This window comes from Gossypium raimondii, chromosome 13 (assembly GCF_025698545.1).
Source record: "Gossypium raimondii isolate GPD5lz chromosome 13, ASM2569854v1, whole genome shotgun sequence".
NCBI classification, from domain to species: Eukaryota; Viridiplantae; Streptophyta; class Magnoliopsida; order Malvales; family Malvaceae; genus Gossypium; species Gossypium raimondii.
The window spans coordinates 34,647,310-34,663,547 of record NC_068577.1 but is presented as its reverse complement, the minus strand read 5'-3'; positions in this window follow the sequence as shown (position 1 = coordinate 34,663,547).

Sequence of the window (16,238 nt, the reverse complement as noted above, 5' to 3'; positions counted from 1 at the left end):
GATTGCTTTACTAATTGGGAAAAATTTTTGTAAGAACTTTCCAGTGAGTTCATCCCATGTCGTGATAGACCCTGGTGCCTATGAGTCTAACCAAGAAAAAACTTTATAAATCAATGAAAAGGGGAACAACCAAAGACAAATAGCATCATCAGTGACCCTGTTATACTTAAAAGTATCACAGAGTCGAAAAAACTTTTTCAAATGTTGATTAAGGTCCTCTATCATAGTGCCCCTAAATTACAGATTATTGTGAATCATTTGCATCATTGCCGATTTGATCTCGAAATTAATAGTTGTAATTTTCGGTCTTGTTATACTTTCTTAAACCATGTCTAGACTTGGTAGGCATAGTCCCTTAAAGTTCTCTCATTTTAATTCATATGCACATTTGTAGGTAGCTGTAGTGCTGTTTGGTCTCTTAGGGCGTTATCGTCAACGTCGCTGAACAATTGATAGTCCTGTGCGACGTTACTTATAGCAAGTGGTGGTTGTTCTTGCATCTGAAGTTCCTGCTACTGTTGTTACTGACGGTGATTCCTTCGGATTATTTTCTCTAGATCTATGGCTGCTACAATCGGTGTGCCCCTACTGTGAGTCATACACTAAACACAAAAAAAGAGGTTAGCAGCAATAAATGGAATACAATTGTATCTATAACTTACAAATTTCTTAATTATTCCATTAAATCGCAAAAATTAAAATTCACCTAGTGACGTTGCCTCCCCCGCAATGGTGCCAACAACTTAACTGTCTCCGAATATACTAACGTCAAGAGTGTAAATATTTTTATAAAATTAAGAGTAATAAGGTGGTATCCGCAAGTATACAGATCGAGTTGTAATATAGATTTTACAACGAAGTAGATGAGTACTCCGAGGATCGTACCCAAGAGAGGCGAGTACTAAATCAATCTGAACCTAAACAATTAAAGATCTAATTAATACTTTAAGTCAGTTATAGTACAATAGTATAATAAGAAGTATTTCTATGGTTTGTAAAATAATGAAATAAAAAATCATAAAAATAAATTAAAACTACAAGAGATAGAGATAAATAAAGTAAATCAAATCTGAGGATGGGTGGTTAGCTCGCTTCAGCAATTCCAATTAACTGCTGCCTTGGGTTCCTCGTCAACCAACTAGTCACTACCCTAGCAGGATCTCCCGATCTTCCACTAACATAATGAGTCAGCAAGAACTACTTATCTTTTGACTTCGCAGTCCACATTGGCTTGGGGTAAAGGTGTTCGCGAATGGGCAATACCAATTTTGGGTTAATTCCCACCTTGATGACTTCCCAAGATTTTCAGGCCTAGGTTTTGTTTCACGTTCTTCCTTTTCCAAACAGTTGATCCGTTGAGTAACCCTACAAAATAGATAAGAGATCATGCCTTTACTCGCTAATCCCCCAAAGAAGGATTAGTTCCTCATGACTTTCATAAACAACATAGAAAGAATGGAAGAATTAATCATAGGGAATGGATTGAAATAGAGAGTTTAAAAAAGTCTGATTGATATTGATGAATAGTCTGAATCCATGGGAGTTGATCTCCTTTAGAATCAAATCTCTTTAAGAAAACAAATAACTAAAACTATGAAAACCTAAAAAACGAAAGAAAATAAAACCTTAAATCATAAGAAAAAATCTAAGCTAATGAGGTGCCTCCTATAATGTGTGCCAAATGAGCCTATTTATAACTTTTATGTAGCCGTCATCTTTAACCCTAGGTTAGCTGACGTTCTAAGCTTTAAGTTTCATTGTGCAGACCAAACCGCTTATGCTTCATGTTTTATTCTCATCACTGAGTTGATGTCACAACACACCAAGACTTGTGTCGCGAAATAGCAGCCAATATCCTCCTCTATAGCCATCTTCAGGGGTATGTCACGACACCCTCAGCCTGTGTCACGACATTTAAGGAAATTACTTACTTTCTCCATTATGTCCTCTATGTTGCGACATCCCATCTCCCATGATGCTGCATAACGTCCAGTATTGGTCTAAAATACCTTCTAATGGTCTCCTGTACACGTACAAAGTATGTTATCTCTCCTTTAGGCCTCATTCAACCCTTAAGTTCAATAAAAGACTCAATGTGCACATTTTATTGGATGTAAGTAAAACTAAATAAATTTACTTAAAACATAATGAAAATACTTGTATTCAATTGACTTAAATGTGAACACTAGTTTAATCTGCTACACTGAATTACGGCAAATCAACTACTAGTGCTGACAATAAAATAATTAATCCTAAAGTGCTTAGGAAACAAGCTCCTAAAGTGCTGAAATGTACCAAAACTACCATCACATTTGCTGGCAGGTTAGATACATCATATTTACATGACATATTTTGATGGAATAATGTGAAGAATAATGCTTTTTTGGTATCGCCTCTATGTTTATTCACTCTATAACTGTGTGGAATACATTGATATGCTTCCAAAATTTTAAATTTATAATACATCATTATTAGGTTATATTATTGAAGAATTGGTTACACTGTACATACCCGTCAATTAACTGTTAAGCCTCTCCATTTTTCAACATTCGTCTATGTTGCATGTGTTAATGTATAGGTGTTTGCTTGCTGACAAGGAAAAACTTAAGTATGGGGGAGTTTGATCTTGTGAAACTTGGTACATCAAACTAGGCTCTTCTTCACACTCGAGAAGCTTATTCCCAAGTAATTTACGAGTCTTTTACATATTTTTTTTAACTTTTAGTTTTTATCATTAATAATCATCTTTGTTTAGTTTTACTACTTTCAAGACCCAAAATGAAAAAATGGTGTCATGGAGAACCAAATGATGTGTTCAAGTTGGTATAGGGAGACAACAAGGGCCCGACCTTGAGCAAAACAACATTCAAGGTGGGTGTCACAACATTAATTTAATGGAAGTCGTGACATAGAGTTCCCTTGCCTCAATACTGTAAAACTTCAATGAGAAATCAATTTGTGAGTGGACTATTGATAGAGTCATGACAATGAGGTTGTGGTGGCGCGACATTGAGCCCAAAGTTGCGGCACCAAGCTTCCAAGATGCGATATCACTGAAGGTTGCTAAAGTGGAGAAATTGTGGGTACCAATAAGGATGTTGCAACATCGGGAACCCCCAAAGAAAAATTTTGCCTACTTTCAACGATGTCACGATACTGAAGCCTGAATGTCGCGACACCCCTGCTTGACAAAGTGACAATTATTGTAAGGGTAGTCTTTTTTCCAAAACCAACTCAAGTCGACACACACTTTTTAAGGGCATTTTTGTCAATGTTAAAGTTGAATTCTCAGTTGTTTAAAGATTTTTTTTTAACTGTCAACTAAGAGAGCCAACTTTTCTTTCATCTTTGTAGCTTAGTAGTTAGTTGTCTTCTCCATAGTTTTAGGTTTAGGTCATTTACTTCTCTGAGTTTAGTTGGTATGCTTATTAGGTTAGTTAGTCTTTACTACAACTTTTTCATTTCCTTTGCAATTTATATTACTTGAAATCCTTCAATAAATTTAAGTTATGTTTAATTTCTAAAGCATAAAAAACTCAACATTAGTTATATTTCCACCTCTATTGTTGTTGTCATCATCTTCTTGAAAGCTTTATTCAAGAAATTCCTAAGCTTTTTCTAACCTTATTGTTGTGTTTATGTTAATGAACTATTTGAGTATGTGTTTGAGTTTTATATGCATAATGATTATGAGTGTTAACTAAGTCTATGGTGGTTGGTTGATGGAAATGTTGCTTGGTTAGTTTTTCGTATAGTGACTAAATCGTAAAAATTGTACTAAATCGAATAAACTTCAAAACTTAGAGTTGACGACTCTAGGTGAATATTTAGGTAAGTGAGACCGAGAAGAAATCCTATCGAGAATCAATTTGGTTGTCCCAAGTTAGTTCGGTGAGGTTGAGATATAAACTAGACTAAATTTTCTAATTTGCTAAAATGGTGATTGAAAGGAAAAATTTAACCAATTAAAAGTTAAAGCTTTTTAGATCCCTAATACAAACACTAATCAGCAACATGGAAGTCAACCAACTACTTGTGTTCATTAAATTGTTAATTGTGTAATTTCCACTATTTTGCTATTTAGTCTTTCTTAGTGTTAGATAGTTAATTGGTTTAATTATCCCTTCAATATGATTTATCGTAATATGATACTTAATGTGTAGTTAGCTAGACTTCTTGTTTGCATGCTTATTTCACATTAATCACTTTGTCCCTGAACTCTTTTGGGTTCGATCTTTGGAATACTTGAAGTGTTCCATTGTAACACTTAAAAATATTACAACTAACCTGTCACACTTGTAGTACACCTTTATAGTTATAATTGTATTTGTGTTGATTCATAGCCTCAGTGCACATACATCGGGGTGCGATCATTGGGTAAAGTAGGTCATCAAAGTAATCGTATAGTGTTTGACCGAAGTATCAGGTTTCTATTCGGTATTCATCAAACTAGTTATAGTCGATTGTCAAGACAAGGTAGCTTGGCCTCTAAACATGCCCTTTAGTTTGTCTAAAATTATTATTGAAATCTTATAGCTCTTTAGTTGCTTATAAAGGGTGCTAGTCACACTTGTCATCATTTAGCAACAAGCTATCTCATTAGACTCTTCCCAGCATTTTCTAATCTCAGCTTGAGTGGCCAGAGAGCCTTTATTACCAAAAACCATTTTGAGTTTGTTACAGCTCTAGACAATCATGAGGTTCTTTGTCTATTCCTTATAGTTATTTTTGTTCAATTTGTTCTCAGTAAGTATGCCCGATAAGGGTGTAAGTGTCATTTTCAAACTGGAAATAAAAAATCCATTCATTATTATCATTGTATTAGGCAAATAAAATTTTTGAAAAATTCAATATGCACTAAGAAGATACATGCATCTTACATTAAATCTTGAAAACATTTGTAAGTCGTTGCAACGATAATTCCTACACCCATTGAATTAAGTCACCTTGGGGAAATCTTCATCAACTAGTAAGAACATGGATTTCCATACAATTAATACGTGAACCTAATCCCTTAGGTATTCACACGTACTAATAATTGACTCACATTTGGCCATCATCCTAACTTAAGTAGGGCTTCGTGGGCACTTACTTAACTAGAATATTCTTCAGTGTATAACCATCAACTCAACATCTATCATAACATGTACCATGAAATAGTCATCTAGGATAATCTCACCGAGTAACATGTATTGACTAGTTTTCATCTATAAAAAAAACTTCTTTAGTGAATTCCACATGTAATACCTACCTCATGCCAACAAATTATTATATGTTATCACAAGATACTTATCTTATAACAGCTTGTTTTTAGTAGAACCAAAAACGATGGTTTTGGAACCCTATTTTTTGATGATCAAGTCAGTAAATATTAACAATAGTCAATTATGATATTATATTAGATTTTTGGCCCAATAATTTTGGTGATTGAATGGTTAATTAGAGTAACAGACTAAATCGTAAAAGCTGTAAAACTTAATCGCTATTATTTTTATTAGTTAAAAGGCTTAATTAGTAATTTTTAAGGGTTGGAATGGCAATTAGACATTTTTTCCATGTTGGTGGATGATTAGTATTAGACTTTAATGAATTTAGTATTAAAATTTAGGTTATTTTTAAGGTAAAATGATAAAACATTAAAATAAGCATGAATTAGTCATCATCTTATTTTGTTTTCTCTTCCACTAGAAATTCAAAGGGAAAAGAGCCAAACCACCATTTTTTAATGCTCAAACCATTCAACTCTTATATGTAAGTTGATTTTAAGTCTGTTTTTCGTAAATTTTATGTTTCTGAGATCATTCTAGCTTAATTTAGCTAAACTAGGTACTAAATTGTAAAATTGTTAAAGAATTTAAAAGATAACATTGTTTTTTTGAAGCTTTTGGATTTTAAATGGTAGAGTTTGAAGCTTTCTTATGGAATAGGACTATTTTGTAAAGTGGTTTTGATAGTTTTAAGTTTAGGGAATAAAACGTAATGATGCAAATTTAGTATAAAATTCTATAATTTTTATTCTAGAGAGTTATTGAAGGATGGTATTGAAAATGTAATGAAAACAGAGCTTAAAATAAAAGATATGTAAGTTTGGTTTTATGGACTAAATTGAAAAAAGATAAAATTCTAGGGAAATGTTGCAAAATGTTATTAAAGGTTCATATGCATATATTTATACATTATAAGGTATTTGGAGTTTTTAATTAAGTTAAATTATTATTTAACACCCCTAATCCGTATCCGTCGCCAGAATAGGGTTTTGGGGCATTACCGAGTAATCATAATCTAATAATTCATTTCAAACATTTCAAAAATCATAAAATGATTCATCATTAACATGCATAAAGTCACTTATTAAGTCCTTAAGGGTTTGAAAACACTATAGAAATAATTTGAGATTAAATCGGGAACATTTGAAATTTTTTAGAAAAAGTTAGAAAATTTTTAGCTAAAGGGTTCACAAGTTCGTGTGATCAGGCTGTGTGACTCACACAGCCAAGTCACACACCCGTGTGCCTGGCCATGTGGGCATTCAAAGTAGGGACACACGGCTGTGCCCCAACCTATGTCTGTGTCCATGTCCATGTAACTCTCCGACTTGGGTCACACGGCCAAGCCACACACCCGTATGCCAGGCCGTGTACCCTTTGAAATGGCCTCGCACGCCCGTGTGTCTGGCCGTGTGGACGTAAAAGGTGCCTTAAACAATAATTTACCATTACCTACAAGTTTGGACATTAAACAATTCAAAAACCATTCGGTTAACCAGTTCAAAACACGATCAAATACAATCAAAACATGTCAAAACAATCATCCTAGGTGCCTAACCAATGTACCTTCATTGGTACCACATTTATATCCTCAATTCATATCATCAAAGCATCACTTACATCCAAACTATAAACATATAAAATTTAATTCATTTTGCCTAGTTCATGACCACTTAAACGTCAACTTAAATTCACATGCACCTATCTAGATTTGGTTCAATTTACCATGCCATAATATGGCTTTAAACACAAACACATTTTTATATGTATATACCAAACCAACATTACACTTATAACCTTATTTACAATCCATCTGCAAAATAATTATCATTTAGACATCCTAATTACATGCTGACACAAAAGATAAACATCATCACATTTGAGTTCGGAATCGTTGTTGGATGCTCAACCAGCGATCAAAAGTTAAGTACCTAACCTGCGCATGGAAAACAAAACCGTACGCTGAGTAAAACTCAATGGTAATTCAATAATCGAAATATTAAAGACAAGATAATATCATATGCATAATAAAATTATAAGCACATATTAATATTTAAAAATCACTACTACCATATGTCAACCCTTTGAATTTATACATAATAGCATATCATTTCATACTATATTCAACTTACACATGCTATCATATTTCATTTGTTTCACAATATTCCAAATATTTACAACATATTTCACATTTTATTTTCAATTCACTATATCAATTCCATTTCTCATACCATGCTATTTCAATATCAATTATAGAAATTTATTATTTATTTATCCCTATTAACATGACTCGAACTCAGTCGGATACACGGATCCAACCAACACACCAGTTTGGCACCCAGTGCCTCATCAGATAAACTTGAAGTAATAAATGTACCCAAAGCTATATAAATTTGACACCCAGTGTCTCACGGTTAAACCAAAGTAAATTAACACCCAGTACCTCATTGACTCAAAGTCAAAGAAATCCCTGAACTCTTCCTATCCTATAGCATGCCATTTATATCCGACTCAGCCCGATACAGTTAACAGGGTTCCAATTCACTTTTCAAATACAACTAATATCCAATTATCATATTAGCACATTATCACATTTACATATATATATATATATATATTCATAATATATATATCAATTCAATCCAATTCAATCAACTTTAATTCAATTCAATATCAAAGTACCAAATATATTTTTCATATAATCCCATATACACATGAAATCAATTCAATAGTCAAAGTGTGAAATACTCACCTCAACCATTTACCATATACATTAAATCAAAATACAATAATTAACAACTAGGTTCGGATTATAGAAATACAAACCAGGAATTTCGAGCTATTGGACGTCAACTTTATCTTTCCCATTTTTAGTCGAGGATTCTGGTACGACGTTAGCTACAGAATTAAAACAATTAAAATTCATCAATATAACATAATTCAATTTCATATTGAATATTTTAAATTTTAACTTAATATTTGCCTAAATTTCAATTTAGTCCCTAAACCGAGACTAATTTTTATTGTTCCAAATTAATCTTATATTTTTACACAAATTTAACTTTAAACTAAATTTAACTCCTTATTTTCACTTAAATCCCTAAATTTCAATTTTTTTACTATTTAGTCCCTATTACTCAAAATTTACAATTTATTCTACAATTTAATCCTTTTTCACTTCTAGCTTAAAAATCTATCAATTTAATCCTTAATACTAAAATTATTCAACATTAAAAACATTTTAAAAACTCAACCAATGCTAAAATTTCAACATGGGTCAAGTAATACTTAACACCGGGATTCCAAAAACGTAAAAATTACAAGAAAAAGGACTAAATTGATTAACCAATTGAACTTTGAACAATTTGAAACCCTAAGCCGTAGGTTCTCTTTCTTTTTCTTCATTCTCTTTTTCTTTCTTTCTTTCTTTTCCTTCTAATTCGTTTAGCTTTTCTCTTTCTTTATTTCTTTTATTACTTATTTTGTTCTATTATATAATATATATTTACTTAAATATTAAGTAAACATATTATAATATATTTTTAACTTTAGTTATTATAATATATATAATAAATTTACACCTAATTTACCTAATGTCGTCCTACTAAAGAAGCAATGGTATAACTGCTTCTTTAGTCCCTTTAATTATTCTTTAATCTATAATTCATCTTTCACCCTATATGTAATTTAGTCCTTATACCTTATTACTCTTAATTCATGCAAATTCACTTAACCAAAACCTAATTAACTATACAACTAGCTTCGTAAATTTTTTTAATAAATATTTACAAGTCCAATTTACGGGAACGAGGTCTCGGGAATGCACTTTTCAACACCCGTGACTATCGAGTCATTACATATTATATAGATCAAGAAACATAGCAACATGTCAATAAACGCGGGAAAGGAAAAATTATTGAATAGTCGTTTGTGTTGTGTTCGTTCTTGTTTTGGTTAGGTAAGTTCGTATAATATTCATTTTGACTAAACTAGTTTGTGTTGTATTATACATGTATATATTACCTCTGGTTGAGTTGTATGAATTACGAAGTTTGACATTGAAAGTAATGAATTGCAAATTATGAAACATCTTTTATTGAAATAAGGCTTAAGGAGTAAGTTTTAAGCATCCAACGTTAAGATTTGATTCTGTGTAAGAACTTTTCGAGTGGGCCTATAACGCCCTGATCTGGCGGTTTCTGAAAGAATGAAGCTTATGGCTAACTTTGATGAATGGTAAGTATGAAAAATCACGGAATAATTGTATGAATATATATATATGGATATTGCGCATTGTCATAAAGAACTATGATAGGCGAAATAGTATTTGCCTAAATACAGTTTTTTGCGTTTAAGATGGGCGGACTCCAATATGAAAATAAGCGAAATAATGATTTCATGTCAAATTACTATGAGTAATGAAATGAGATTCGTGGTTACGTAAAATTATTTTTAGGATATGTTTTCACATCATTGTAATAATACACCCTATAACAATTGCGGTCTTGTGCCAATTAATTTGTGAGGTAAGATGGTTAAGGATTAACTGAACGTAAACTATGAAAAGTTAAAAGCGAAGAAAATAATTGAGTGGGTTTCTTGGAAGTGGAAGATTTTTTATAAGATAACTCAGTATGGATGTGACACTTACCAAGTTCCAATAGAGACTTGGGTTAAGTTAAAAGAGTACTATGGTTTGGTTAAAGAGAGATATCTTCTGCCCTCTTTTATCTAAGGTATTAAAATCTAAAGCTGGAGCAAATAAGAAGTATTTTTCTTGTTTAATCTGGATCTGAAATTTTGATATTTACTAAGTGATTTTTCTCCATGTCAAATGGTTGCTACAATATCTTGTTGAGTGTAGGATTTGGAGTCTAACCTGTCCATCGAAGCCATCAGGTGAGTCCCTAAACTGACTCTTGCATGTGTGATATTTGTTCTAGAAACTTCAGTAAAAATAGATAAAACCATGAGATTCAAGGTAAGAAAGTATGATGTGATGATTTTGATGAGAAATGTACGAATTATGGACTTGTGTGTATAGATTGCATGAAATCTGATAGTCTAAGTGTGTAATAGGAATCTAAATATTGAAATAGTCCGTCGGGATTTTAAACACGATCCTCTAAAAAGAAAATTCCATGGCACCATATCGTGTAAGATTGTAGCTGGTAGCCTATGAAATCATATGGAAAGACCATATCGTGTAAGACCATAACTGGTGTGTTATGGCATCATTTGGAAAGAATTAAAGGTAGCTTATTACCTAATAAGGTTCTCTGTGTGACCCTAGGCCATAAGGGGCAAACCTCACGTAAGGTGAGTTTAGGCAAATCTCTATCGTAAATAAGCCAGACGAAGGATGCCTTTGTGTCGAGTACTGAAAGAAAATGATTCCTTTATTGAAAATCTCTAAAAGGAAAGCCTTTGTGGCGAGTACTAAATGAAAAGGATGCCTTTATAGAAAATTTTTTAATGGAAAGCCTTTATGGCGAGTATTGAAAGAAAAGGATGTGTTTCTGGCGAATATCCAAAAAGAAAGCTTTTGTGGTGAATACTGAAAGAAAAGGATTCCTTTGTGGAAAATATCTAAAAGGAAAACCTTTGTCGGGTATCTAAAAGAAAACCTCTATGGTGATTAATGAGAGGAAATGCCTTAGTGGCGCAGTCTAAAAGGAAAGTTTGGGTGGAAACTTTGAAAAGAATCGTATTTGAGGCATAATATGAAATGAAAGACTCTGTAGTGTACCATAAGAAGAGAAGTTTTTATGGCATAGTATGAAAGAAAAGCTGCTATGGCGAGTTTGAGAGAAACTGTATGTACGACAAAGTCTTAAGGGTCGAATCTTGTAGTAAGCCACAAAATAAATGGATATGGCACGACTAGTAAGACTCATAAGAGTAATGTATGAATTCCATGATTTAGAATCAATGCACTTCGGTAAAGTAGAATACTAGATTGCTTCATGAGGATAATGGATTGAAAAGAGATAGATGAGTTATAAGCTAACTTATGGGAGCGTAATTTCAATAAAGGATCTTAAATCAGTTAACTTTAATGAGTATTAAATAACTACGAATAATTGTTAAAGAGTTTTGATGAGATGAAAACCAGTGGTTAATGAATGTTGAAATGGTAAATTTTTGGGCGAATAGATCTCTAACAAGGAATAAATAAAGTAATTAAGTGAGTATTCGCCAGAATATTTGGCGAACACAAAATATTGAGTCATTTAATATTGAAGGACTAAGGCTAGTAAGGGCGATGTCTGGCAAGGTAAGGAATGAAAGATCCATGAGTGTCTATGAACTACATGAATAGTTAAGGAAATGATGCTTTAAAATAGGAACGTAAAAACAATAGTACTCTGCCTAAATAGATTTCTGAAATGAGTATGTTTAAGGAAGAACATGAGAAGGTGAAGTGATGAACACGAGTATTGAATACGGAAAGGAACAGATGTAAGGTATGATGTCAGAGTAAGGCACAACACCACAGTATGAAGAAGGAAAAACCTACAATGATATATGCCCGAGTTAAGTTGAAGAATAAGTATATGGAGGTCAAAAAAGGAAGTGTCAAATGCAATTCAGGTAAAGGATGTTTGCTACACTAAGTTCTTATGAACTTACTTTAGTATATTGTGTTTTCAAGTTAGCTGATATGAGTTTGCGCCTAGAGAGATGATGCCAAGGTTGCGCCAAAGGAGCGACAAGATGAGTTATTATGCATACAAAGCGAGTTAAGTGGCGTGAACAAGGGAACAGGCCTATGATTGCAGATTAGCGTGTTCAGTACTTACGTTTGTATGGCATGAAAAATAAAAAATATAAATAGCATTCTTATTTGTTTATTATTATTGTCATGCATTGAACTTGTAATCGGTTATAGTACATATCTAAACAATTCAATTCGAAGCGTAACTATGCAATAGTCATAAATAGAAATTTTCATCTAAGAAAAAGAGTTAAGTTACATTTGTATTAAGGCGTGACCCCCAATATTCAGGTTCGATTTATCGAATCAAGTTTGGGGTGTTACAGTCCTACTGATGGCTGAGATCCAGCATTTTTACGGATTCTCCACAACTCGTGTGAGCAATATCGAGTAATGTTAATGTCCCTATTTACATATCGTGTGAGAAAAGCTATCCCGAGTATTCGAGGTTAATTTACTATAGTTCTCCAGGTGAAACTGAGTTATGAAACCAAATTAAGATGAAAGAATATTTGAATGGAAATGTTAACCATGAATTGAATATGGCTATTATGGTTACTATGTTATTTATATATATATATGTGTGTGTGTGTTGATCATTATGTGATAATGTACTAACCAAGTTGGTTATGGCATGGATTGTGTACGGTGATAAGGAATACCATATTTGTATGTTATTTTAATTATTAAGATATGAAATGTCAGTTATGTTGTATTTAAATTCATACGAACATACTAAGCTTTGAGTAAGCTTACCTTTGTTTCGTTTTTCTTCCTTGTGATTATCAAAAATCGTGTTGTCGATTGGATCATTTTCGGAGCTCACACTACCCACAAATCTCTTCGATAAACTTTCAAACATTTTGTCTCGGTTATAAGTGGCATGTAAATAGGTGTTCATGGTTATGTATATATATGTAGTTGAACCTTATGAGTTGGCTATGTTGATGTGAATATAATTGCAATGCTTCAATGTGTTGTTATTGCTTTGGTTGGTTTGCATCAAGAATATGCTCATATACATTTGATAGTTTTTGCTTACCCTATTTGATGAACTTGACACTTTGAAATCATGTTAATGTGATGACAGTTTAGGTAATGTTATGGTATATTTGATAGTAAATGGTTTAGTTGAGAGTTATTGTATTGCGATATCAATTGTGGCATATTGGTTGGGCATTTAGGGTGATTTTATAAGTTGTGTTTTTGGTATGAAATGTGGATGTTTTGAAGAGGTATTTATTGGTTGAAATGTGCACTACAGATCCCCTTAATGGCTGGTTTGAATTGTGCATTTCAAAACCCATTTATTCCCTACACAGTTTGATACACGGTCATGTGACAAGGCTAATGAGATGGCCGTGTGCTCGTTAGAATTTTAATAGCATGAACACCACACGGTTACAGAATGTCACTGGCCACCTCCAAACGTACCAATGCCCAAAGTAAAAATCCTACACAAAATATATTAAAGGCGGTATCCGTAAGTATACGGGTAAGGTTGTAATATAGTTACAACGGAGTAGGTAAGTACTCCGAGGATCGTACCCAAGGGAGGCAAGCACTAAATTAATTCTAATCTAAACATAAATAGATTTAATTAGTACTTTAGTTGGATTATATTACGAAGAATAAAAAGAGTAGATATATCAAATCTGATCATGGGTGATTAGCTTGCTTCAGTAATCACAACCAATTGTCGTTTTGGGTTTTCTTCTTCAATCAACTAGTCAATACCCCAATATGGTCTTCCAATCTTCTACTAAAATACTAAGTCAACAAGAACTACTTATCTCTCGACTTCACAGTCCAGAGGTGTTCACGGATAGGCCATACCAAATTTGGGTTAATCCCCACCTTAATAACTTCCTAGGTTTGTTAGGCCTAGGGTTTAGCTTCTTCGTCTCCTGAACAAATGATCCGATGAGAAATCCCTACAGAACAGTTAACTAATCATACCTCCACTCGTTAATCCACTATATGAGGATTAGCTCCGCATGGATCTAATAAAGAATATAAACTTGATAGAAAGAACAAATATAAAGAACAATTCAAGATAATAGAGTTTAGAATAAGCCTAATTTGTATTAATCTTAAGCGCAAAATCCTCAGAGTTTAACAGTATCTCCCAAATCTGATTTCCCCCACAAAAGTAAATAACAAAAACGAAAATAAAATCTAAACCATAAGAAAAGAGAAAAGCGAAAGACTAAAGTTAAAGAGAAAATTATACACTATGAAAAGGTGTACATCAAATGTGTTAAATGAGCCTATTTGTAGACTTTAGGGTGGCCTTCGTCCTTAACCCTAGATTAGATGTCATCCTCATGTTTAACATTTGACTGTACAGACCAAAATGCTCCCGGCTCGTAATTATTTCCCGTACAGAGGCAATGTCGCGACACACCAGGTCTTGTGTCATAACATTGAGGGAAGTATGCTTATCTTTAGGATGTCTTTAGGGGTATGTCGCGACTTCCTCAAGCTGTGTCGCAACATTGAAGGCCTTTTTGGAATTCTTCAATTCTGCTCCCTATGTGGTGACATCCAATGTTCAGTGTTGCAACATAGTGACTAGTATCAAGTTAGAACGCCTTCTAATGGTCTCTTGCATGCGGACAAAGTATATTAGCTCACCTTTAGGCCTCATTTGGCCTCTAAGGTTAAAAAAGAATCAAATTACACACTTTATTAAATTTAACTAAACTTACGAAAGCATAATTAAAACTTAACCAAAATGCTTGCGTTCGAGATCTTAAAGTGCGAAAACTAGTTTAATCTTCTACACCGAATTATGGCAGATCAAACTCCCCCACACTTAATTCATTGCTTATCCTCAAGAAACATAAACAAAACTAGTTTAATAGCTTTAGAGCACATGAATAGGCGTTCCATATTCACATATAATCTTGGCATGATATATAATATACTTACCACTTTTGATATCAAACACCTAAGTTCAGTATATTACAAAGCATACAAGCATTAAGGGTCTCAAATGTATAAGTCCATTAATAAACTATACAAGTAATTTGATTATCCTAGTAGAATACAAACATTCATAATATGCAATTATTCAGAATGATTTCAAATTGCGAATAAATCTATCTAGTTCACATAAGGATTTTTGGCTTCTAATGTTCTGAGGCTTAGGACAGGTATAGAATTCAAAAATAGTAAGCATCAAAATGGTTTCAAGCACGAAAATAGTTTGGCACAACATATTATCCCCTATTCTCCCCTTTAGTGGCCCATTCTCGCTCACCATCTTATTTCTCCTTCTCTCACCTTCCTTTTATCTCCTTTACAGGAAATCTAAATATTATATAGTAACTACGGTTAGCTCACGAGTTTTTATACAATGATGACCGATTTTTTCTATAGCTATGAGCTTGTCACTTTTTTCTTTCATTTCATGGTACCTCACTTACAATTGTTTTTACTTTTCATGTACTTCTTCTACTCATTAACTTTTCTTTTTGATTTATTTACTTTTTTCACTTTTAAGCTAACCTACAATCACTATATTCTACTAATCTTTCCTATCACTCTTGTTTTTACAAAACCACTATAATGTATCTACTTATCCCTCAATATGTAAGGCCAAACGTCTATAATCATGTAGTTCAGGACCAAAGAAAAGGGTAAGTTCAAATTATCATTCTTAGCTCGGGTTTTGTATAGAGGTTCATCAAGAAGGGTTTTCTAGCTCAAAATAGGTACTAAAGACGAATAAATATGGTTAGCTTTTTTGCTCTGGGTGTATACCAATCAATGCCTTAGGTCATCCTTAGGTATCTCAACATTCACAAATTTAGTCAACCAAATAATCATAGATTTCAACAATTTATCATTCATACTAGCATGCTCATTTCCTTGTATTCTCTATATCATTTGGTACATTCGATTGCTTAAAACCTATTTATAGTGTACTATATAGAACTTAGTAGTCTAATAATCTAAAACTTAAAATCACCTATTCTCATGTCAAATTTATTGTAAATACAATCAACCTATGTACATGCTCCTAACCAATCACTTGTATTTCTACAAGCTCAAGCATACAATTGACAAGAAAAAGCATAAAATTTTTTTAAAAAAATTTCTATGTTACCTCCCCACACTTTAGATAATGCATTATCCTCAATGTGTAGCCCTTGTAAAAAAAATAAGGGAAACAAGTTACCCAATTGATCATGATAGTTTCATAAGCTTTTAGGGGGTACCTCCCCCTTTGATCATTGATAGCTCAA